Raw genomic sequence first — 25,647 nt, forward strand, 5'->3', positions numbered from 1 at the left:
GTATAATTGTTGATAGTAGCCTCTTATGATCCTTTGTATTTCTGTGGTATCTGTTCTAATGTAATGTTGTTAATCTTTTCTGTTGTTTTTCTATTCTCTGTTTCATTTATATCTACTCTGATCTTTATTATTTCCTTCCTTCTACTAACTTTGGGGCTTAGCTTCTTGTTTTTTCCTAGTTCCGTGTGGCATAAATTTAGGTTTCTTATTTGACATTTTTTTTGCTGCTTATATAGGCATATATTAATATGAACTTACCTTTTAGAATTGAATTTCCTGCATCTCTTAAGTTTTGGTATATTTTGTTTCTGTTTTAATTTGTTTTAAGATGTTTTTGATTTCCCTTTTCATTTCTTCTTTGACACTTTGGTTGTTCAGGAATATGTTGTTTAGTTTCTACATATGTATGAATATTCCAATTTTCTTCCTATTATTGATTTCTGGTTTCATACTATTGTGGTCAGAAAGGTTCCTGGTATGGTTTCATCCTTTTACAGTTTGCTAACATATGATGTTTGTGGCTTAACATATGATCTATTCTTCAGAATCTTCTGTGTGTGCTTGAGAAGAATGTGTACTCCACTGTTGTTGGATAAAGTGTTCTGTATATGTGTGTTAGGTCCATGTAGTTTAAAGTATGGTTCATGTACAATGTTTCTGTATTAATTTATATCTGGGAAATCCATCCTGTGTTGTCCCCTACTATTATTGTATTGTTGTCTATTTCTCCCTTCAGATCTGTCAGTATTTAAAAAAGTATTTAGATGCTCTGATGCTGGGTGCATATGTATTTACAATTGTTATGCTGCCTTGATGAATTGACCCTTTTATCATTATATAATGACCCTCTTTGTGTCTTGTTACAGTTTTTTAATAAAAGTCTATTTTGTCTGAATTAAGATTAGCTACCCCTGCTCTCTTTTGGTTTCCATTTGTATGGCTATATTTTTCCATCCCTTCACTTTTAGTCTGAATGTGTTCTTAAACTTAAGTGGGTCTCTTGTAGGCAGTACATTATTGGGTCTTTTTAAAAATTTTAATCCAGTTACTCTGTGCCTTTTGTAGAGCATTTAGTCCTTTTATTATTTGTTTTAAATTAAAAAAATTTTTTTTAATGTTTATTTTTGAGAGAGACAGAGCATGAGTGGGGGAGGGGCAGAGAGAGAGAGAGAATGAGAGAGAGAGAGAGAGAGGGAGAAAGCAGGCTCCAGGCTGTGAGCTGTCAGCACAGAGCCCGATGCGGGGCTCAAACTCACAGACTGCGAGGTCATGACCTGAGCCAAAGTAGGATGCTTAACCGACTGAGCCACCCAGGCACCCCTGAATTCAGTTTTTTTAAATTTAAATTAATTATTGATGGAAGGACTTACTAATGCAATCTTATTTATTAATTGTTTTCTGGCTCTTTTGTGATTCCTTTGTTCCTTTCTTCTTCTCTTGCAGTCTTCTTTGTGAATTGATGATATTCCATAATGGTAGACTTTGATTCTCTTTTCTTTATCTTGTTTATATTTATAGTAAGTTTTTTTTCTATGTAATTACTGTGAGGCTGATAGAAGACTTCTTACAGATATAGCAACAGTTTATTGTAAGCTAATAATAACTTCAATTGTGTATAAAAACTCTGTCCATTTACCAGCACCCCATTTTCCATGATGTCACAGTTTATGTCTTTTACATTGTATATCCATTAACAAATTATTACAGATGCAGTTGTTTTTAGTGCTTTTGTCCCTTAACCTGTATGCTAGGGTTAAGTGATTAATATACAATCACACTGCAGTATGGGAGCATTTTGAATGTGGCATATACTTAGTTACACCAGTGTGGTTTATATTTTCAAAAATTTTCATGCTACTAATTAGCATCTTTTCATTTCAGCCTGTAGAACTTCTTTATTTCACTTCATGTGGGTCTAGTGGTGATGAATTTCCTCAGCTTTGTTTGAAAAACCTTTTATCTCACCTTTATTTCTGAAGGACAAGTTTGTGGGGTAAAGTATTGGTTGGCAATATTTTTCTTCCAGCACTTTGACTATTTCATTCCACTCTCTCTTGGCCTACAAAGTTTTTCCTGAAAAACCTTCAGATAGCCTTGTGCGGATTCTCTTGTAATTATGTGACAGGAAACTTTTCTTGTCTCTTGCTTGTTGCTTTCAAGACTTTGTCTTTGATTTTGAGTTTTATTATATGTGTCTTGGAGAAAATTTATTTTGGTTGAATTTGTCTGAGGACATATTAGTTTCGTGAACTTGGATATACAAACCTGTCTTCAGATTTGGGAAATTCTTGGCCATTATTTTTTAAAATAAGCTTTCTGTGTCTTTCTTTCTTCTTCTGGTGCTCTAATGATGCATAGATTGTTTCTCCTAATTGTGTCCTATAACTCCCATAGAATTTCTTCATTCCTTTTCATTCTTCTTTTCTTTTTGCTCATTTTATTGTATAATTTCAAATGATGTGTCTTGAGCTCACAGTTTTGTTTTGTTTTTTTTTTCTGATTGGCCAAGTCTGTTGTTAAGCTCTTGATTGAATTCTTCAGCTCCAAAATTTCTCTTTTTGTTTTTTTTTTAATGTTTATTTATTTTGAAAGAGAGAGGGGCGCCTGGGTGGCTCAGTCGGTTAAGCGGCCGACTTCGGCTCAGGTCATGATCTCGCGGTCCGTGAGTTCGAGCCCCGCATCGGGCTCTGTGCTGACAGCTCAGAACCTGGAGCCTGTTTCGGATTCTGTGTCTCCCTCTCTCTGATCCTCCCCCGTTCATGCTCTGTCTCTCTCTGTCTCAAAAATAAATACACATTAAAAAATTAAAAAAAAAAAAAAGAAAGAGAGAGAGAGCACGAGCAGGATGAGGGGCAGAGAGAGAGAGTTGAGAGAGAATCCGAAGCAGGCTCCATGCTGTCAGCATAGAACCTGACAAGGGCTTGACCTCATGAACCATGAGATTATGACCTGAGCCAAATCAAGAGTCAGATTCTTAACCGACTGAGCCATCCAGGAGCCCTTTCTTTTTAAGTTTTTGATCTTTGTTGAAATTCTCATTTTGCTCTTATATTGTTTCTTGATTTCATTAAATTGTTCAGTTGTGTTCTCTTGTAGCTTCTTCAACATCTTTAGAGTGATTATTTTGAATTCTTTGCCAGGCAGTTTGTCTATCTCCATTTTTTAAGGGTCAGTTACTGAAAGTTTACTATCTTCTAAGTGGAATCATGTTTCCCCAATTCTTTGTGATTTCTGTAACTTTGTGTAGGTGTTTTCACTTTTAAAGAAGTCATCTTTTCAAAACATTATAGATGAATATTGGTAAGGCAAAATATTCACTTATAGGTGGGAGCACACTGGAGGATGCTGTGACCCCGAGTTTATTGGCTCTGGGCACCAAGTGCCAGGGCATGTGGCAGCTCTGGGTCTAGAGGACGTGTGTCTCCTTGGCTTAGGATTTTGGGAACCACGAAATTCACAACTGTGTGATCCTTGCTGAGGGCCTGGGGACTCCTCAGTGGTTATAAGGGCTGTTGGGGTCCTCACTGGCACTTTTATGTCTACTGCATAGGGGCTGGGGCAGGTGGCAGTGGTAGGCAAAAGTTGTGGTGTGCACATGGCTCCAGGGACTGGCCGCAGGTGCCTGTGTAGTGGGCGGGTGGCTACAGACACACATGTAGTGGTTATGGATGGAGACAACTTTGGACACAATAGTAGCTTCAGAGGCCTTGGCCATTGGCATGCACTTGTTGGGTATAGGGGTTAACTGTGGGTGCACATACAGTAGTGGAGGCTGTTGATGGCAGTTGGGCCACTGGTGTGCAGGTTCGCAGCTACAGAGGCTAGCCACAAGCATGTGAACACTAGTGGGTGTCAGCCAGGAGTTTAGGCCGGCATCTTGTACATGTGTAGCAGTAGAGGCTGGGGCTGGCTATGGGTTCCTATCTTGAGTTTAGGCTGCAGTAGGGGAGGGGTTCAGGTGACTGGAGTCTGCAAATGTGAAAACCTGTGGAGTGGAACCTCAGCAACAAAATCTGCTGGAGTCTGTGGCAGCTGTGATGGCTGTTGTTTTCTTCACTGCTGAAAGCTGCTGGGGTCCTCTCTGGAGCAGTCTACTGGAATCTGCGATGAGGCTCCGTGATAAAAGCTGTATGAATCTGTAGCATCCACGGAGGCTATTGAGGTCCTCTGCAGAGCAGGCCACTCAGCCCTGTGGTCACTCCTGCTCCATGGCTGATACTGGGAGCTCCTACCTTCTTCCTGCTTCCCAAATACTTATAGACATCTCAGCTTTGCTGATGTTGGTAGTATGAAACCGAAGCAGGTCCTCCATGTAGTTCCCCAAAAGGCTGGGAAAGCTGGTCACCCTCATGCTCTCCTTTTCTCAGGGAGGGTAACTTTTCTCAGCTAGCGAGTTCTCTTTTGCTACCGAGCAGTGCTGGCCTGGAAGATGGGATGGTGCAGGCAAAGTTAAATTGTTTTTTTCTCTACTTTTTGTAGGGTTAATTTCAGGTGTTTTGTTCCATGTGTTGCTGAAGTTTCTTAAATGGGTTCCTGAGCTCTCCCAGAGCTATTTTCAGTTATGGATAACTGTATAACTATTGATCTCTGTAGGGGGATGGAGGCTGAAGTCTCCTTCGCTACCATTTTGGTGACACCACTCAGTTAATTATTCTTGATACTAAATCCTTTGTTGAGTGTGTATAGAATAAGTCTCTTCTAGTCTGTAGTTTGCTTGTTCTCTTGTAATGATGGCCTTTGGTGTGTAAAATTAAAAATTTTACATAGTTAGTTTAATCAGTCTTTTTCTTCATTTTTTACACTTTCTATGTCCTATTTACAAACTCTTTTCCTGTTCAAAGATCATAAGGATAAAGCTTTTATATTTTCTTCCAAAAATCTTAAAATTTTGATTTGAAAACTTAGATCTATTTGGAATTTGTTTTAATGCATTAAGGAGTCAACATTTGTGTTGATTTACTTAATTGGTTAAATAAACCACTACCAATTATTTATTGCATATGCTATGTACACTGCAATGTGTGAAATGCTGCAGGAGATATAATTCCTTTCCTAAAAGAGAGAGATGGAACCAACATCATACCAATTACCATCATACCATCTACTATCCCCTACTTACATCTTCTATTAAAGCCTAGCAACTGTCTTAGTAGGTGGTTGTTATTAATCTGCATTTTACAAATGAATAAACTCAAGCTCTGAGAAGTGAAATAACTTGTTCAAGGTCACATAGTAAGTGGTAGAGTTGAAATTTTAGCTTGGATGTTTCTGACAAACTAGACATTTGATATAATGCGAAAACTATTGAGAAATTAAATAATTTAGACTGATAACATATGGTGGGATCAAAAATACTTATGGTGTGAATGAATATATTACATGGTGTCACAAGATAGTACTATAAAGATTAATCATCACATGTGGGCTTGGAATAGAGAAGTTCCCTTCTCTAAAGGGAAGATTTCCTTCTGTGTTGTAATTTTGAATCTTCCATGTAGGAAATGGGGCTTGAGATGGAGCTTGAAAAAATGGGGAGAATCTGGTAGGGTGGAATGAGGTAAGGATTGAGAGAAATATCAAAAGGGCTAATAAGCCAAAGCACTACAGGTGGAGAGATTTTTAAATAAATTAATTAGGGATTAAGGATGGAGGGAATTGAAGGCTCATTTGACTTTAGAATACAATAATTATGTGAATTGAGACTGGCAATGTAGGTTGCAGCCAAGTTGTGTTGGATGTTAAATTTAATTCAGTACTTACTGAGAACTTACCGTCTACCACATTGTATTTGCTAAATCTTTCTTTGCTCTTTTTTCAGACAGCCTTCATCTAATCTATGAGGAAGTAGTTCAGAAATATCTGCAAAATCTGATGATTTCTACCACTTCAACTAGTTCCACCCTGGTTGAAGCCATCATTGTCTCTTATTTGTATTATTGTAATATCTTTATGACTGGTCTCCTTCCTTCCTGCCTTGCCTCCCTTTAGTTTCAACTAAAGAGCTTACAGAGGGATTTTGTTAAGATGTAAATCATGTCACTCTACTGCTCAAAACTTTCGTGGGCTCCTTATCTTACTCTGAGTAAAGCCAAAGTCTTTACAATGGTTTATAGCTCCCTATACAACTTTTTTACCTTTATGACCTGATTTGCTCCTGTATTCACTTAAGTCATTCTCCTTCATCCACACTGGCCTTCTTTTTGTTCTTATATGTCAGGGTTTTGGACTTACTTCTGCTTCCTAGAATTTTCTTTCTTCAGATGGAAGTGTGGTTTGCTTCTTCAACTCTATTAAGTATTTGTTCAAATATGATTGCTAAGAGGCTGTCCCTGATCATCCTACTTAAAACTGCATTGTTTCCCTCTTGGCACTTCTTGTTCCCTCTCCTGCTTTATTTTTCTCTAAAGTATTTGTCACATTTGACAGTCCATATTTTGCATCTTTGCATCTCACTAAAATGTTAGGGGCTTTGTTTCTGCTATATCTGTAGCATTTAGAACTTGCTGAAGGAATGAATGTGGAGTTTTGAGCACATAGATAATGGCTCATTTACCAATCAAAGGTGTTTTGAGCATTCTTTTCTTTTTCAGCTCAACATATATGTCATCTATAATAATCCTCATGCCTTTCCTTGGAATATGCTTCACTTATTCATGCCTCTTTGATTTAGACTGCACTGTCCTCACAGCTTACACTGCCTTTCATTTACTTCCACACTGAAATCTCTTACTGATCATGTAAAACCCAGTATGATTAACAAAATGAAAAGGCAACCTACACAATGTGGAGAAAATTTTTGTAAGCTATGGGTTGGAATATATAAAAACCTTATACAACTCAATAACAACAACAGAACCCCCCCCCCCAAAAAAAACCCAATTCAATTAAAAAATGGGCAGAGGAACTAAATAGACATCTTTCCAAAGAAGATACCCAAAGAGCCAACAGGCACATGAAAAGATGCTCAACATCACTAGTCTTCAGGGAAGTGCAAATCAAAACCATAATGAGATATCACCTCAATGAGATATCACATGGTTTATATATGTGTATTCAGGCATGAGAAAGAAGAATATCCTGCCATTTGTGACAACATGAATAAACCTTAAGCATATTATGCTAAGTGAAATATGTCAGAGAAAGACAAGTACTATGTGATGTCACTTATATGTGGAATCCCGAAAGCCAAACTCATAAAAAAAAGAAAGTAAAATGGTGATTACCAGGGTATGAGAGGGTGGGAGATAGGATAGATATTTAAAAGTATAAAGTTGCAATAGGTAGTAAATAAGTCCTAAAGATATAGTGTACAATATGATGAATATAGACAAAAATATTATAATTATCAAACTTGCTAAGAGACTAGAAGTTATTCCAACCCCTAAAAAGAAATGATAATTCTGGTAAATATGAGTGAGGTGCTAATTATTGCTACAATGGCAATCATATTACAATATATAATAGTATCAACATGTTGTCCACTTTATATTTTATTTTATTTTTTAGAGAGAAAGCACAAGTGGGGAAGTGGGGCAGAGAGAGAGAGGAAGAGAGAGAATCCCAAGAAGGCTCCATGGTCAGCATAGAGCCCATCATGGGGCTCAGTTTCACCAACCATGAGATCATGACCTGAGCCTAAATCAACAGTTGGACGCTTAACCACCTGAGTCACCGAGGTGTCCCTAACATGTTGTCCACTTTAAATTTACACAGTGTTATATGTCAAATATATTAAAAAAAAAAAAGACCCACTACAAACGCTCCCTTTTTGGAATGCTTTGCCAATAGTCCTTCCATTTTCAGGCATAGTTTTTCTTTTCCTTATGGTATTACAGCCTTATTCACTTTCTTCTATTACATTCTACTCTATCCAACCCCCCTCCAACTTTTCCTGGTCAGAGAATTATATGTTTTGTTTAAATATTTTACTTGTCCTAATGGATGGTAGATGCCTTAACACACAGTAAATGAATAATAAATATTGTTGAAATAATAAAAGAAACTGTATAAATAAGTTATTAAATTAGTACTGGAGATAGAGTTTAAGAATACTTTTCTGTTGTCCTTTTATGATCATTAAATCATTGAGCTATCTTGAGTTTCAAGTTTGAAATACCTACCATATTACTATTTTTTGGCACTCAAATAGTATTAAATAACATAAATAGCATGATTTGAAGCTTTTCCTGCAGCACAGAAATCACTGGATGAAAATGATATATTTCAGGTAGAGATGATCAGTTCTGAGGTCATGATCTCACGGTTTGTGAGTTCGAGCCCTGTGTCGGGTTCTGTGCTGACAGCTCAGAGCCTGGAGCCTGCTTCAGATTCTGTGTCTTCCTCTCTCTCTGCCCCTCCCCCACTCATGCTCTCTCTCTGTCTCAGAAATAAATAAACCTTAAAAAAATATTAAAAAAAAAGAAATCCTTTTCTACCTTCAAGTCACAAACATATTCTCCTTTAAGGTTATAAAGGTTTTGCCTTTCACACACACACATCTTAAATCCATATAGAATTTATTTTTGTTTGTATATGAGGTTTTGGTTTGGTTTTATCTTTTATCATATGGATAGCTAATTACCTAGAAGCAAGGAGGCATTCTTTCTTGTTTTAATGTCCTTAAACAGTATGCCCTAACCTTTTATCATGAAGTAATATATTTGCTAGTAATTACCCTTTCTCATATTTTAGAATATTTTCTCTATTCCTAGTTTGCTAAGATCCCTCCTCCTTTCCCCCAAAATAATAACTAGGGTTTGAGCGGGAGGAATATGTGTTGTAGTTAAGTGCGTGGTTTTTAGGTTCAGACAGGCTGGATTCAAATCCTGGTCCTGCTACTTGTAAGCTGGGTGATAAATGGACTTCCCTGTGCCACAGCTTCTTTATTTGTAAAATGAGAAAAATATACATCAGAGGTTGTTGTGAAGATTAAATAAGTTTGTGGATATGTAACTTGGATGGGAACACAGCCAGCAGTCTTAATTGTTACCTGGTACTATTGTCTTTTGAGATAATTTTTTTTCTCCTTTAATGTGTTGATTGGAGAAATTACAATAGACCTTTTATTGGCAGGCAAAGCATCCTTGCATTCATAGATTATGTGATATAACTAAATATTATATTATTAGAATATATTCTATTATTTTATTAAATAGTGACATGTCAATGTTTATAAATAACATTGGCTTATTATATGTATTTTTGTATTCTTTGTGGCTGCTTTTGGTTTTTAGTTCATATTAGGATCATTCATGAGTTGAAGAGAGTTCCTTTTTAAAAATTCTATTCTCCGTAACTGTATAACATGAAGAATATATGCTCTTTGAAGATTTGGTAAAGTTGATGTAAGCCATCTGACAAAGTGTTTTGTTCTGCTGCATTTTGATGTATAGATTTTGCTATTAATTTGTTGTCTTTAAAAGATTTAGGTCTATTCAATTTTTTTTTTCTTTAAAAAAATTTTTTTTAACGTTTTATTTATTTTTGAGACAGGGAGAGACAGAGCATGAACAGGGGAGGGTCAGAGAGAGGGAGACACAGAATCTGAAACAGGCTCCAGGCTCTGAGCTGTCAGCACAGAGCCCGACGCGGGGCTCGAACTCACGGACCGAGAGATCATGACCTGAGCCGAAGTCAGTCGCTTAACCGACTGAGCCACCCAGGCGCCCCTAGGTCTATTCAATTCTTATGAGTTTTTTTAACTTTTAAAATTTCTGTTTTTTAACAGAAAAATAGATGTCTCTTTCATCTATTTCAAATTTTGGTCATGAAGGTATTATTGTACTTGCTTAGGATTAAAAGTGCTTATTTTTATTATATTTTTTCACTCCCCAAATTGTATATTTATGCATTTTCTTTTCATCTTTCCCCTGATCATTTTTGCTAAAAGCTATCTTTTTTTGTGATTTATTTGATTTAGGGGAACCTGGGTGGCTCACTCGGTTTAGCATCTGACAGGGTCAGTTCATGATCTCATGATTCGTGGGTTCGAGCCCTGCATCGGGCTCTGTGCTGACAGCTCAGAGCCTGAAGCATGCTTCAGATTGTGTCTCCCTCTTTCTTACTTGCATTCTGTCTCTCTCTTTCAAAAATAAGTAAACATTAAAAAAAAAAGATTGATTTGATTTGAAGAGAAACAGGAGCATGGGGTTTGTCTATTCTCTTAGGCTTTTCAGGAAACCTAGTTTGACTTTGTAAATTTCTCTTTTTATAAATTTTCTGTAGCTTTGTTTTCTATGTTACTATTTTCTGCTCTTTATTACTTCTTTAATTCTTTGTTCTTTGGTTTTATATTTTTTCTTTGTTCTTAGTGAAGACACTTTGCTTGTTTATATTTAGCCTTTTTTCTTTTCTAATATAAGCATTTAAAGATACAAATTTTCTTCTTAGCACTACTTTAGCTTTACACTATCCAATATGGTAGGTATGTGGCTATTCAAATTTGAATGAGTTAAAATTAAATAAAATGTACTTTCTTACTTACATTTATCACATGTCTAAATGCTACTCTGAGCAGATAACAGTTTTATCATTGCAGAAAGTTCTACAGAACTTTTATATATAGAATTCGTTATAGACAGTGTTGCTCTATATCTATGCATTTGTAGTTGAAAAAAGAACTCAAAAGAGCATAGTTTTCTCCTTGATACATTTCATAAGTTGGATTTTTACAAGAGTTTGCTCTCTAATATTTAGAAGTTAAAAATCTGTCTTACCCTTTAGATCATCAGAGTCCATCTTTTTTTCCTGCTTTGTCTATCAATTACTGAGAAAAATGTGTTTTACAACTTCACCATGATTGGGTGCTTGATAATTTTTTCTTGTAATTTTGTCAAGTTTTGCTTTATGCATTTTGAGGCAATGTTGTAAGATATATTAGAATCAGGTTATTCTTTCAGTTTTTGTTTTATGTATTGAGAGCTCATGTTGTGAAATATCAGTTAAAGCTTGTTCTATCTTCTTGGTAAATTATTCCTCTGATGATTACATAAATACCTTATTTTAAAAAATGTATTCATTATTATATTTTTTAATAGAAAATACCTTCTTATCAATAATAATACTTGCTTTGAAATCTATTTTAGCTCATAGCAATGTAACTATACAACTTTTTGGTTAACTTTTTCATGATTTCACATTTGCTGCTAGCTTTCCTCATTACCATAGTTTAGGTACATCTTTTTTTTTTTTTTTTTGTATTCAGATGGCATTTATTTTTCTCTGTTGATATCAAAGGGATTAAACAAAGAGACCTAATTATTCCATGTTTTAATGTTCCTGTGAAATTAAAAAGGAAGGTAACATTTTCCCTTTCTTTTAATATAAGGAGGGTGTGAATGAGCAGTTTCCAATCGTATCTCATAATCAGGTTTTCTGTTGTGCCATCTTCCCCCATGTAGGCTCATTTACTGACCAGCCAAGCCAGTCCCAGGACTGGATCTTGTTTGAAAGGATTTTTATCTTTTTTCTTGACTCCTTGCAATTTCTTAACAGATATGTTTGTCTTTTCTTTTCCTTTTTTGATTATCTGTTTCCTCTCCATTCCCCACCCCACTTCTGATTCTGGGTCTCTCTTTTCTAGGAACTTCTGAGCACTTCCAGACTTCCTGCACCTTTGCCCTCTGGCTAAATGCAGCCTGCTAGTCCACTGAGAATCTGACCTTGAAATTCAACATTTGTAGCTAATGAGAAAAACCTGTTCTGTAAAAAGGAAGAGGAGCTTAAGGAAAGTTTTAAAAGGAGTCCTGTAAACAGAGTGCTAGTTGTTGAGTAAGCCATAGTGCTTTAGCATTCTCTTTAACAATTAGAGCTTTTGTGAGTTTCAGGAGTGAATTATTGCAGCAACAGAAAGAAGGTATGATAGTGCTTAAGATCAGAGCTTTTCATTCTAACCAGAGATAAGATAACCTAAACTTTCATTCACTTAGTATTGCTATATTTACCTTTAGAAAATACTATCCACAATACAAAGAAAGAGTGGCTTATCTCTTACATTCTCAGCTCTTTCAGTGTGTGGCCTATTAATTATGCTGTAGTGCCTCATGTAATATATGAATTTTCTGTTCAAGTAAGAGCACTGGCTACTTACAAAGCCCACACAATGGAGTACCAGATCATCCAAGTCTTCAGTGAATATTTTAGTCCAGTAAGAGACGCAAAAGAGCCCACTGGAGAGGGCAGTGAAGGTGGGCAGCACTTTCTAGCAGGAGTTTGGTTATGCACTATAATTGTGTAATTATTTTAAATTAATTAATTAATTAATTAATTTATTTATCTAGCATAATTTTACTTTTTTAGTTTACATCCGAATTAGTTCACGTATGATGCAACATTGATTTCAGGAGTAGATTCCTTAATGCCCTTTACCCATTTAGCCCATCCCCTTCCCACACCCCCTCCAGTAAGCCTCTGTTCTCCATATTTATGAGTCTCCTATGCTTTTCCCCTCCCTATTTTTATATTATTTTTGTTTCCCTTCCCTTATGTTCATCTGGTTTGTCTCTTAAAGTCTTCATATGAGTGAAGTCATATGATATTTGTCTTTCTCTGACTAATTTCACTTACAATAATACTCTCCAGTTCCATCCATGTAGTTGCAAATGGCAAGATTTCATCTTTTTGATTGCCGAGTAATACTCTATTATATATACATACCACATCTTCTTTATCCATTCATCCATTGATGGACATTTGGGCTCTTTCCATACTTTGGCTATTATTGATAGTGCTGCTATAAACATGGGGGTGCATGTGTCCCTTCAAAACACCACACCTGTATCCCTTGGATAAATACCTAGTGGTGCAATTGCTGGGTTGTAGGGTAGTTCTATTTTTAGTTTTTTGAGGAACTGCCATACTGTTTTCCAGAGTGGCTGCACCAGTTTGCATTCCCATAGGTACATCTTTTGTAAACAGTGTGTATAGTTGGATTTTAAAACTCTAACATGAGAATCTCTATCTTTTAAGTACCTAATTATTTTGTTTACATTTATTAAAGTTTTTCATATGTTTGGAATTATTTCTACCATCTTATTTTATGGCTTTTACTTATTTACTTATTTTCCTATGTTTCCTTTTCGTTCTTGCACTGCATTAGATTGATCATTGTATTCTTTCATTCTTCCTTCTTCTGATTTAGAAGTTGTAATTTTTTTCTATTTTTTGAAGTGTTATCTTTATATTTTTTAACATGTGTATTTGATTCAATAACTCTAAATTCAAACAGTATCTTTACCCTTTTTCTTAATTATAGAACACTTTATTTTTTTCCTTTTTTCTATCTTACATAAATTATCAAACTATTTTCATCTTGATTTTTAAATCCTTAAAATTGGTCATTGTTTTAATATTTTGCTTTTATAATCAATGATTTTTCAAATGTACCCACATATTTACTAATTTATTTCTTCATCTTAACCTCTTATTTTGTGTTTAATTTATTTATTCATCAAGTGTTTTCTTTATTAGTTTTTTTAGCAAATATATACTAATGGTAAACATTACCTTTTAAAAAACTATTTGAAACTGTTTTTATTTCTTTCTGCACCTTTGGATTTTTATTTAAGTGGGCACAAAGTTCAGGATTGATAATTATTTTACCTCATTATGTGGATATCATTCCATTATCTTCCAGTGTCTATTGTTCTTAAGAAGTCATATCTGATAAAGAGTTAGTATCCAAAATTTATAAAGAATTTAGACAACACCCAAAAATAAATAATCCAATTAAAAAATGGGCAGAGGACATGAACAGACATTTCTCCAAAGAAGATATACAGATGGCCAACAGACACATGAAAAAATGCTCGGCATCATTCGTCATTGGGGAAATACAAACCAAAACCACAATGACATATCACCTAATATATCACCACATGCTTGTCAGAATGGCTAAAATAAAAACCACAGGAAACAGCAAGTGTTGGTAAAGATATGGAGAAAAAGGAATCCTTATTGACTGTTGGTAGGAATGCAAACTGGTGCAGCCACTGTGGAAAACAATATAGAGGTTCCTCAAAAAATGAAAAATAGAATTACCATATGATCCAGTAATTCCATTACTGGGTATTTACCCAAAGAATACAAAAACACTAATTTAATTAGATATATGCACCCCTATTTTTATTGCAGCATTATTTACAATGGCTAAATTATGGAAGCAGCCCAAGTGTCCATTGAAAGGTGAGTATCTTATCATTTGCAACAACATAGATGGATCATCATATGTGGAATTTAAGAAACAAAACAAATGAACGAAGGGGAAAAAAGAGACAAACGAAAAAACAGATTCTTTTTAATGATAGAGAACAAACTGATGGTTACCAGAGGGGAGGTGGGTGGGTGGGGGATGGGTGAAATAGATGAAGGGGATCAAGAGTACACTTATCTTGATAAGCACTGAGTAATGCATGGAATTATTGAATCACATTTACATTCATATACAATACAATCCTACTGTACCCCTGAAACTACTATAACCCTGTATGTTAACTAACTGGAATTAAAAAAGTCAAATAGTGGTTCATTATAGGTAATTTTATTTTCTTAATCCAAAGTTAGTTTAATAATTCTTTGCCACTGGTGTCTAGATTTGTCTATTTATTTTTAATTTTGTGTGCTTGCTTATTCAACATAAAAATTTTATGTCTTTTCATAAGCTCTTGAAAAATTTCTGCCTTTAGCTTATTTAAGAGTATTACTTCTCCCACATCATTACTATTTATTTCCTGGGACTTCTCTTAGATATATATTGGATTTGATCATTCTAACCTTCATATTTCTTAACCTTCCTTGCTCCTTTTCATGTTTTTATTGCTCAGTATTGTACTGGGATAAGAACATTAAGTTTGTTTTTTCTCTTCATTAGTGCTCCTTTCATTGTTGTCTAATCAGTTTTTAACCAAAGCCATTGAGTCCATTGAGTTAATTTCAGCGACTACATTTTTTCATATCTAGAACTTTTCTTTGATTATTTTTCAGATTTGCTTATTTTTTCTCCATGCTATATTGTTTCTTCCTTATGGTTTTATAACTTATTTTATCTTTTTACACCGTTCAAATACTGTTATTTTATAGTCTTTTTCAAATTGTTCTCTTTCCTCAAGTTCCTAGGGTGCTCATTCTTCTGTTTGCTGTGTCTACTATCTTTCATGATGAATTCTTTTCCCATGTATTCTGTGAATTTATATTTTAAATGGTAAGTTTAAAAATCCATATTTATTTATATTATACTGAATATAAACATGAGGTTTCTGGAGCAGAGATTAAAGCTATTATTTCTTATATCAATTAGTTCTCCTTGCTCTAATTATTTCCTCCTACTAGGGTGATATGTTGAGAGCCAAAGTCATTCTACATGTTCTGAAGTCTGTACTAAGGAGAGGGACCTTGAAATTATGAACTTGGCAGTTTATGTAGGATAGTTTAAACAGCTGCTGCGCTCCCCTGCAGAGAGGGGGAGAGAAATCTAATCTGTCTAATGTAAGTAAGAAGAAAGGGAAGGCTTCTGGGATTTTACCCTTTGAAATGTGAATGTGTGTCTCCAAGGAGAAGAAGAGACTACTGTCTCTGGGTTCACAATGCCTGGTATGTCTCTCTGAACTTTGAAATCGAAGCACATGCTCTCAGGAAGGTAAATCTCTAGGAGCTCTCTCACTATCTGTTCAGTCATATTTAACTTCTAAAGCTGTCATCTAACTCAGGGTCCAGTAAAATTTGCTTAGAAAGCCCTAACCATGTAGAAACATGAAAATACTCATTTCCTGACAGTAACATTTTCAGTGGAACTCATTTTCCCTTCCATGGGAAATCCCATGTGGCCTAGTTTATAAGAATTTTCATCCAAAATGGTTTTGCTTTTGCTTCTTCCAAGTGTCCCAGGGATATCACTGGGCCAGGATTATTATTTTTTTATGTTAAATTATTGGATTGGGGATTTCTGTAAAAACTGTGTAGTTTAATTTGGTTTTTATACATTTATTATTTCTCATTGGAGACACTTTCTCTGCTTGTGGATATCTGGGGAGAAAATGTTCCAAGCAGAAGGAATAGTAAATGTGAAACTTGATGGGAGTGTTGGGCAGTGTGGCTGGAGGGGGAATCAGTGATGGGTAGAACAGCAAGAATGAAGTTAGGGATGTAGTGGGAGATAGAGCTAAAGTAAGGGCTTTGGCTTCTACCCCAAATGAGATAGGAAACCTCTGAAGGGCTTGCAACAGAAGAGGGTCATTATCTGACTTTTGATTTAAATGGGTCACTTTCACACAAATGGTTGTATTAAGAATGGGTTATATAGATGCATAATTGGTAGAATTATCGTATTCAATACTGATTCTCTTCAGTCTGGCCTTTGAGAGAGAAGGTGACTTCTTTTAGAGCTCCATGGAAACCAAATATTTAAAGCAGTCAATCCTTGTTGAATGCTGAAGTGCCAAAATAGCTCACCAGTCTGCCACATCAAATAATAGCAACTACAAGCTTTATATCCTATACCCTGGGAGAAAGGATGTTGTTCTCCTAATTGAAGAATGCCACCTTGGTAGAAGAGGGTTGAAGGCCAAGTTTCTGCCATGACACAATTACTGTAGTTGGATCTCTTTGTAATCATATCAGAGTAGAGATTGATTCTTCCCTAATTAGGTAGCTTAAATCCCTACAACCCAATGGCTGGAGTTTGATGTCCAATCCTGTTAGAGTCTTGTTCATTACTTCAGAATTCATTGGGCAAAGGGAATCTCATAAACATGTTACTGCTCCTTTCACTATGAAATTCCTTCAATAAAAAGTGTTTCAGAAGGCATGGTGTCAGATTGTTTGCTCTTATTTTCATGACTACGGGCTGGAGGTTAGGCTAGGGGGTGGATTGTGGGTAGGAGCAGGGAGACAAATTAGCTGTTGAAATTACTCAGGTAAGAGATGATGGCTGCTTTGACCAAGATGTTGAAATAGAGGGGGTAGAAGCAGTCATATTTGAGCTACATTTAGATGGGAGAGGGGTACCTGGGTGGGTCAGTCAGTTAAGCGTGCATCTCTTGATCTCGGCTCAGATCTTGATCTCACAGCCATGAGTTCAAACCCTGCATTGGGCTCCAAGCTGGGTATGAAGCTAACTTCAAACAACAACAACAACAACAACAACAACAACAACAAACAGGGAGAGCTGATAGGATTTGCTGAATGTGATAGAGAAGATTTATAATAATTTTATGGTTCTTGTTTTTCCTACTTAGAAGAAGTGAGTTTCTATTTATTGAGGTGGGAAGAATATGCACACTCAATAATTGTGTGATGAATGAAGTAATGAAGGAAAAAATGAATAGAAGATTTTAAAAATATGTATAAACATAAGATCCTGTACCATCAGCATGCTTTTGGTAATTAAACTATAGCTCCAGCAAGGCAGGGACTATTGTGTTCACTGCTGTATATCTGGAAAGTAATATAGTACCTTGTATATAATGCAACCTATCTGTCTGTATATCTGTCTTTGTGGCTGTTTTTCTGTGTGTGTGTGTGTGTGTGTGTGTGTGTGTGTGTGTGTGTGTATTTATACATATGTATTTAAATATACACACACATATACTTTATTTTTTTTAAATGTTTTTGAGAGAGACAGAGTGTGAATGGGGGAGGGGCAGAGAGACAGAGGGAGACACAGAATCTGAAGCAGGCTCCAGGCTTTGAGCTGTCAGCACAGAGCTCAACATGGGGCTTGAACTCACAAGCAGTGAGATCATGACATGCACTGAAGTTGGACACTTAACTGACTGAACCATCCAAGTGCCCCCACTCACATATACTTTAAATGAAGGAATGTTGGAATAAAGAAATGGATGCATGTGACATACTTTGAATTTTAGGTGCTGCAGAAATTTTACAATGAATACTGGTTATAGTGTCTTGGTTCCAATTTAAGTCTCTTTTTTGGGATTAATGGAAACTTATGCCTTGTACTTCTATTTGTGCTTATGACCTTACCACAGCATTATAACTTAATGAAGTTAATTTTTCAATATTCAGTATGGCAGACATTTTTTTGTCCAGAGGAAATTTATTATACAAATGCTGCAGACAACTACAAACTATTACTGTTTTTTGTTTTTTGTTTTTTGTCTTCTCCTGGTAGTAATAGTCCTTTACCTTTAAAAAAATTGCTTAGAAATTATGAATACATTCACAATTGTATGAGGCAGGCAGGGTGAGCATTATTAGTCATTTATTTAGCTAAGAGAGATCTGAGATCAGAAGAATAAGACTAGGTCACAGAACTAGTAAGCTATGATGCCAGGATTTAAGTTGAGTCTGTAGCTATTCAGCTAAACAATTCTACCTCTTAATCAGTTGTAGCAGTAGTAACATTAGCATTTAAGAATAAGTACCTTGTGTTCTACAGAGAGAGCTGTGACATACTCAAGTGATGATAGAGTAGAGGACAGTGGCTTGAATCCTGGTCTACAATTTCTTTGGCAAGTTATTTTGTTCATTTCTCTAAACTCAGTTTCCTTATCTGAAATGGGTACATATCTATCTCAAAGGGTTCCTGTGAGATTTGAATAGGTAGTATATTAAATACATAGTATAATACTTACCTAACAGAAAATACCAAGATAATATAACCTGCCATTATTATTATATGCTCCAGTTTTCTTCACTGTCACTCTCCATCTCTTGTGAAGTAAGTACCAGTCCTTGGGGATGATATTTTTTAATATGCCCCCACACTTCTCATTTCTCTTATCTTCATTTTATCTCTTTCAACCTTAAATGGTATATTAATTTGCTGTGAATCTTCTGATGCTTTCTATTTTCATGTACATGACTTGTTAATGACACTTTATAATTTTGAGGGATGTTCAAGAAAGCACAGTATTGCCTATTTTTCCCCTGACTAAATTTTCATTTTTTACCAGTTTGTAGTTATTATTGAATGATTAATTTAGTATGAGGCCCCTGAAGCAAAGAATATATCCAACTTGAAGTATTCCATAGATCATTTAGATTGTTTTTTGTTCTTAGCTCTATAGCATGAGCTACTCTAGCCCCAAATTCTGGATATGGTGAAATGTGTCTGACTGGGATAGTTTCCCCATCAACTTTGGCAATACTGTCCATTTATCCTTCCAGTTCAATTCAACAAATATTTATTGACTCTACTGTATCAGTTAGGAATTCCATTCACCAGCAAGTAACAGAGACCTCAATACTGTGCTTGAGGAAATGAGTTTTTTTTTCTTTCAAAACAAGAAGTCAGTACTGATGCAGTCACTCTATTATTTTGTCAATTACTCAGCTTCCTACTATCTTTCTATTCCACTATTCATAACATGTGGCTTTTGTCTTCCTGCCTATCATTTCATTATAGCAAGGTAGTTACTACTCCATACTCATATGCAAACTGCAGGTTGGAAGTGTAAGAAATAAAGAAAAAAAATAATTGGCTGTATTAAATAAGAAAAACAAAATTTTCCCCTGTGTTTATTGCTCAGAACTGGGTCACAGTTACATAATTCCACTACCTGAAAGGCAGTCTAGGAATGTGAATGTTTTGGCAGAAAAAATGGGAAAATGGATTTTGGGTTAGGCAGCTGGCAGTGTTTATCACATTATTTGTTGAGCTTAACACTGGGACAATATAAAGATACATAAGGCACAATATTTTTCTTTTCCACAGTCAAGGGAAAAACCATGGAAGGACATTATTATGAAAAGATGTGGTAATATTGACAAATTGATAATAATAGTTGAAATGTAGTATGATGGGAGCACACAAGAGGAGGGGAGGGACTGACTCAACCTTCAGTTCAATTCACCTACTAGTTATTGAATGTTCCAATACTCTTGGAGATGCAAAGAAGATAAAAATATATTTCTTCATTTTGGGGAGTGTGTTAGTCTTCTAGGGCTGCCATAACAAAATTCTGGAGACTGAGGGCTTAGCCAACAGAAGGTAATATTCTCACAGTTTCAGAGACTGGAAGTCCAAGATCAAGGTGCCAACAGAAGTGATGTTGGGTGAAGGCTCTCCCATTGGGTTGTAGACAACTGCCTTCCTTGCTGTGTGCTCATGTGACCTCTTATATGTTCATATGAAAGAGCATGCTCTTTTGTATCTCTTCTTATAATAAGGACACTAAACATATCTGATCAGGGCCCCGCCCTTATAACCATTTAGTCTTAATCACTTCCTTAGAAGTCCTGTCTCTAAATACAGCCCTACTAAGGTTTAGAGCTTCAACATATGAATTTTGGGAGAACACAAACATTCACTTTGTACCAGGGAGTTTATCACATGCTAGGCTGATATCTCCCCTTGGCAGTTTCCATCTCCTTTCTAAGGCTGTTATGTGACTTGGAAAAGTGAAGACAGTAGAGACATTGGAGGTAAAAACTAGGGAATATTTTCTCTGGTTTATGTATACGCAATAAAAACGTTGAAAAATGGACTGAGTGCCTCCCATCTCTGGCCTCCCCAGGCCCAGGAGTGCAAGGATTTCTCTTACTCTTATAGTGTTGCTGTGATATGGACTATGAGCCTGGCATCACACTGAGGCTGTGTAATAGTCATCACCCAGGAAACTGCTAAAATATTTTTGGCCCAATGTCATGTTTTCTTGTCTTCCCTTTCCTTATAGAAATAAGTTTTGTCACAATTGTCAATATACCTGAAAGAAGAGAAAAATCTGTTTTTCCCCTTAACTATATTCTTTTCTCTCTTCTATTCATTTTGGCAAGCATCTTGACATTTAGATGGAATACAGAATAAACTTGAGACTGAAAAAGGATACCAAGAGAGGAAGGATGACAGTAAAGGTGTTTTACGTCAAGCAGAGAGAAATGACTTTAATATATATCTATTGTACAGCCTTTGTGTCTTTATATATGCTGGATTCCCTAGTGTGTATAACTTCCATAGGAGCCCAAGTCCAGCTAAAGTAATTGCTTTTTTTTGATGAATAGTAAAGTTAGGAATAGAAGCTGCTAATACAAAAATATATTTGCAGCTATTCTTTGAAAAATTGCCCTTCATTTTCTAGTGAAAGTTAACAAATAAGCACCACCAAGAATTAAAACAGAACAAAACAAAATAACCCAAACACGAAACAAATGAAACTATAGAATTCCAACTGCCCTTCCCAAATAAAAACTTAACCACCAGCATCACCAGCAACAAACCTCACAAATGCAAATAAATTATAACACACCTAATCATGGTCTCAGTTTTTAGAAGCAGGAACTTAATTTGGAAGACTGTCCATAAAGAGCACGGAACTAAGCTTCTCTTTAGGATCTTCTAATGGAGAACAGCTGTGAAAAAATTGGAGCAGAGACAAAACAAATTGATTAAAATATTGAGAAGTGGAGGATGATTCTGTAAAATAAAAAAAAATGGCTTTTTCATCATGTAAAGACCTTGAGTGAGTTTGTATCATATGAGAGGAATTATGACCAATTGTCCTCAGCCATATGGAACAACATAAAAACAAGCTAAAAAGGTAAAAAACAAACAAAAAAAAATGCATTAGGTACTTGGGTGCCAGGTAGTGTGCTACATACAGTATAAATATTATCTAGTTTAATCTTATTAAATTATCATTAAATTATCTATTGAGTTAGATATTTTTACTCTCCTTATTTAATAAATGTGGAAATTGAGGCTGAGAAGAGTTAAAAAGCTTCTAGGAAGTTACAAATAATACCAAGTAGTAGCATTAGGATCAGGATCAGAACCAAGCAAAGAATCATGGAAAGAGTATTCTAGGCAGTAAAGGTAGAAATGTTAAAACTTCAAGGTCAGGACAAGTTTGGTGTGTTTGTATGTTTGAGACCACCTTTGTGGCTGATGTTCACTAATGACCCTGATGAAATAGGCAAGGCTAGACAAGCAAGACCTTTCTTTTATGCCAAGTGAAGAATTTTATTTTTTATGTAAGGATACTAAGAAGGCTTAAAGGCAGGAGAGTGATGTGATCCAGTTTAATATTTTAAGATAATTCTGGCTGTTGTAGATTGGGTGGGTGTGTGGTGGTTGCTCAGTGAACAGTGAAATCATCTCTGTTGCAGTAACATAAGAGATGATGGTGACGTGGTTTGGTGGTGAAGATGGGGAGAGAGGTGGATACATTCAAGATACATATTTTTAGGTACTATTTATGGGATCTGATGATGGGTTAGTTGTGGTTTAGTGGTAGAGAGTTTGAAGAAGTTATCAAGGCTAACCACTAGATTTCTGCAAGAGTAACTGGGTTGACGGATATATCATTTACAGATACGAGTTAGATTGAAAGATGAAGTCTGAGATGCCTGTTAGAAGTACAGGGGAAATGTTATATAGGGAGTTGGATATGTAGATTTTGAACCTAAAATTTATTTTGGGAGTTGTTGGTATGTAATATTTAAAGCCACAAGAGTAGTTGAGTTTTCCTAGGGAGACTTTAGAGTAAAAAGAGGATTAGAAACAAACTGAACAGCTCCAGTATTTAGAAATATGAAGGAGGAGGAGCAGGCAAAGGAGTCACAAAAAGAAAAACCGGAAGAGTAGGAGGGAAACAGATTATAGAGTTTTATAATGGAGTTTTAGTTATACTATGGAAGCCAAGAAAATAAAAGAAAGAAAGAGAATTGAATTCCTTTGAAAGCTTCTGAAAGATCAAATAGAATAAGACTCATGGAAAATGGTAGATGAGTTTGACTTTTGTGAGTGTAGTTTTAATGTCTTGATGGGAGTAAAAGCCAGTTTGGAGTAGGCTGGAGTGAACTGAATTCTATTACCTGCAAAATTTCAGATAAGACGTCCTGAAAAAAATCCCTGTTGTAAAACACGTAGAAATACTGGATAGAAGAGCAATGATAATGTTATTTTCACAAGTGAGCTCACAAGGAATTAAGAGAAATCTCTGGGGGTCAAAAAAGGAATTGGAAATCAGAGTTGTTGGTAGTTGCTGGTATTAAGGTTGTCTCTGAGGGCATTTGCTGATTTTAATGACTTTAATGACTATAGTAGAACTGGAGAAAAAAAATCCCTGCACTCACACAGGTGGAATGGTATCCCTGAGAACCCATAGAAAGTCATCACTTTAACTTTATGATTAATGTGAAGATGGAGTTGAAAAATTATATCTCCCTGTCAATTGAAAATGATAACAAGGCAAATTGTGTCTTTTGGCCTGAATAGAATCTGAATAGAAAACAATACATGTGTCTTGAGAACTGATAACCACAAAAGCCTACTCTCATATCACTTTCAATTTTGAATTCTGTGTCATTTTTGTGGTCTGAGTGAGTTATCTAGAGCAGAGGGGAAAAACTTCCTTTTTTAAGTTTATTTAGAGAGAGAGAGGGAGAGGGAGAGAGAGAGAGAGAGGGAGGGAAAGAGAGAGAGAGAGAGAGAGAGAGAGAGAGAGAGAGAGAGAAAACATGTGCAGGGAGGGACAGAGAGAGAGGAAGAGAGAGCGAGAATCCCAAGCAAGCCCCAAGCAGACAATGTGCTATCAGTACAGAGCCTTCTGCGGGGCTTGATCTCAAGAACCATGAGATCATGATCTGAGCCAAGATCAAGAGTTGGATGTTTGACTGAACCACCCAGGTGCCCCAAGGGTGGGGGGGACTTTTTAGTAGTTCTGGGTTGGTAGCACTTTTGGGTGATTGGCAGAAACAAATACCTATCATCCTTTGCTGAATTCAGCTTCAATCTAGGCTTCACAGTTTCCTCAGAAAAAACTTCGAGAAAACATGAATTGACAATCCAGGTTACAAAATACATGAGAAATATGTCACCATGAGTGAGACTCAGAAGAAAATCTCTCTAAACTCTTTAGGTAATGTTTAAATGTTTAAAGAATAGATCCTGGGGCACCTGGGTGGCTCAGTTGGTTAAGGTCCAACTCTTCATTCAGGTCAGGTCATGATCTCAGGGTTTGTGAGATCTAGCCCTAGCCTTGCCTCAGGCTCTGTGCTGACAGCATGGAGACTGCTTGGAATAAATCTTTCCACTCTCTCTGTCCCTCCTCCACTTGCACGTGTGTGTGCATGCTCCCTCGGTCTCTCCTTTTCTCTCTCTCTCTCTCAAACAAACAAACTAACACAAAAAGAATGGACTCTGTAAGAATAAGAAAGGAACAAGATGCAGTAAAGGATGATGCTGGTTAAGAAATACAACGTAGAACTTCTAAAGATGAAAGTTACAATAATTCAAATAAAAAAGTAAATTAGAGATTAATGAAATAAAAGATGGAGTTGCAGAAATTGTCACAAAGAGATGACAAACATGGAAGAGAGGTTAAAAGGTATTAGAATGAGAAGGCCTGATATGTCTCATTGGAGTTGTAGAAGAGACTGGACATAGTGTGGCAGAAGTGATTTGCAAGTCCTGGATGAGAATTTTCCAGAATTGGTAAAGGACATAATTCTGTATTTCAGGAAGCACAGAAAATCCCAACCAAGAAAATAAATGTATTAGAAAAGAAGAAAGGATGGAAATTAATGGGCTAAGAATTTAGTTTAGGAAGTTAGAAAGAGGACAGAATAAACTCAGTGAGTAGGGAAAAAGAAAATAATAAAATGGAAAAGACACTGAAAAGGAAGACAAATAGAATAAAGATAACATTACAGTAAATCAGCTTCTGGCCAGTTTGATAATAGAGAGAGTGGAGGAGAGAAAGGAGGGTGGGGGGGAAGGGAGGAAGGAATGCAATTAGGAATGAAAAATGGGTGTGTCAGTGTTTGATAAGCTAAAAGGAGAGAAAAGATCAAGGCTGTGTGTAAATGATTCACATATAGATGTCAAAGTGGACTTATTGTTTGGTTTCCTTCAAAGCAATAAAGTTAAGATAGATTTGGAATACTGTGTCCTAAAAACTCTTCCCTTATCTGAAGCTATTTGCCTGGGTCCTAAATAGAGGTTGCTTATCTGTGTCAAAATGACTTAGATCCTACAGGAAAGAGTGGGATATTTATTCTTATGAATATAATTTCAAAAGCAGTCTCTAATCATTTATGATTTTAGAGTAAGATGACACAGATGAGGTAGCTTAAACAACAGATATTCATTTTCCCACAATTCTGGGGACTAGAAGTCCGAGATCAAGGTGTCAGCAGACTTGGTTTCTTCTGAACTTTTCTTATTGACTTGCGTATGGCTATCTTATGTCTTTGTTTTCACATAGTCTTTCTCCTGTATGTATCTGTGTCCTAATCTCTTCTTCTGACACCAGTTGTATTGGATTAGAGCCCACTCTAATTACCCCATTTAATTTAAATACCTCTTTATCTTCAAGTATAGTCAGATTTTGAGGTACTGGGAGTTTAGGGACTTCAAAATAAGGATTTATTTATAGGGGCATGGACACAATTTCATCCATAACAAATATGTTGTTCATCATTATATTTCTGGAGCCTATTACAGTTACTAACCCTTAGTATTTATTTGTTGAATAAATAAAAGGAAGTTAAATGATCAGGATGGGAGAAGTTTGAAGACTTAAAATCATAGTAAAGTTTGGATTTAATAGCAGCCAACATACTGTCAGTTAGTGGAACTCATTCTCCCTAAGGGGCTAATAGTTTAAGATGATCTTCAAACTTTTGGGATAAACATTTCCGACTTTAGCCATTTACTTTTTTATTCCACTTGATCAGTGTGTGGTCAAAATT

This window comes from Lynx rufus, unplaced genomic scaffold (assembly GCF_022079265.1).
Source record: "Lynx rufus isolate CCGP_SWC_20201006 ecotype Redwood Valley unplaced genomic scaffold, mLynRuf1.p SCAF_9, whole genome shotgun sequence".
In the NCBI taxonomy this organism is placed as follows: Eukaryota; Metazoa; Chordata; class Mammalia; order Carnivora; family Felidae; genus Lynx; species Lynx rufus.